Source organism: Aplysia californica, unplaced genomic scaffold (assembly GCF_000002075.1).
Source record: "Aplysia californica isolate F4 #8 unplaced genomic scaffold, AplCal3.0 scaffold00016, whole genome shotgun sequence".
Lineage (NCBI taxonomy): Eukaryota > Metazoa > Mollusca > Gastropoda > Aplysiida > Aplysiidae > Aplysia > Aplysia californica.
Genome location: NW_004797286.1, coordinates 21,925 through 23,443, shown reverse-complemented (window position 1 = coordinate 23,443; position 1,519 = coordinate 21,925).

Sequence of the window (1,519 nt, the reverse complement as noted above, 5' to 3'; positions counted from 1 at the left end):
CCCCTCTCTCTCTCCGTATACATGATTTTATATATGTATTTACACCCAAGGAAAAAGAAAGGGTGTACACTTTATATTGCCACAACCTAATTAATTGAAGGCCAGCAGCCACACAATTTTGTACGGAAGCTGACGTAAGCTACTTCAGGAAGTTGCATGAGTTTCTGCAAAAATGTCCTTTTTGTCAAGTGCGATAACTCTGTTGCTTTAAATTCATTCAACTGCCTTATAATGCGACTGTTTGTACAGGTGTTGAGAATTTGAGTCTATGAGTCACGTCTTTTACGTCTCTTTGTGTCGAAAAACATAAAATGCAGCAATATTTCTGCAGTAAAAACGGGCCACGATTGTCGTAAAATGATAGAGGGCGAGCGTTGATAATGCTCCAGGCTGGAAGTACACAGCAAGATGTCTACAGAAACAGCACTGGACGTTTGTGGGCGTATGTCTTGGTGTCTTGAGCGATGAATGGTTGTGGTAGGCCTCAGATAACAACGCAGAGACAAGACCAACAAATCCACCGCGTTCATCACTAGAACAGATTGCATCCTGCGTCACTGCGGCACGTAATGCCTTTGGATAAAGACCAACCTCAGGGAGAACTGACCAGCCCCAGATTTCAGATGAACTTGAAGAATAGCAAGAAAAAATCTAGCAGCTGATTTTCCCTGCAGTTTATCCAAGAACGTATCTTTTCCATGTGTCGACGGTGTCAGTCAGCCATCAATGCAGCAGGGGGCCTCAGGCGATGCTGATTCTGTGAATTTGGAAATTGGAGGTTCAACTTGAGGTGGTATTTTTGAAGAAACCCCCCCCCCCAAAAAAAAAATTTCAATGAAAATATTCTATCAATATGATTTTTTCCTTGATGTGTGTGTCGTCTAGAAAAGGAATAGATTCTCTGTGTGGAAAATTGATTTACAAGTACAATATTACATTTCTGTGCACACTTTCTTTTTCTGTGAGCATATCTAAATCATCTTGTCATAAATATGCATATGACCTTGAAGTATGTATCAGAATACCATTGAATTACAATCAGAATACTGAGTACGTATCTAGCTTAACACAATTATTGTTTATATTACTATTCATTTGTATTATGCTTGTGACTGTGAGCCTGTTTGTGAATGCAAGTATACTATTACCATGCGGTTATGTGCTCCGATGTGTGTGGAAGAGAGGATGTGAGAGGGAAGAGTGTGTGTGTATATGGGTGTGCACATGTGCGTGTATATGCGTGTGTGTGCATGATTGTATGTGTGTGTGTATGTGTGTGTGTGTTTGTGTGTGTGTGTTTGGGTGTGTGTGTGTGTGTGTGTGCGTAGTAAAACACCAAACCAATGTGCCAGGATCTGGACAATAAAGATGTATTTTATACTTTATTGTATACCTGTTTTCATTATGTTTACTTCCCCCTCTTACTTTTTTTGGGGTCCAATTCTCCCACCCTCCCTGCCCTCCTCATTTTCCCTATCGGTCTCACTTTCTGTGTATCATTCTCTTGTACCTTTCCACC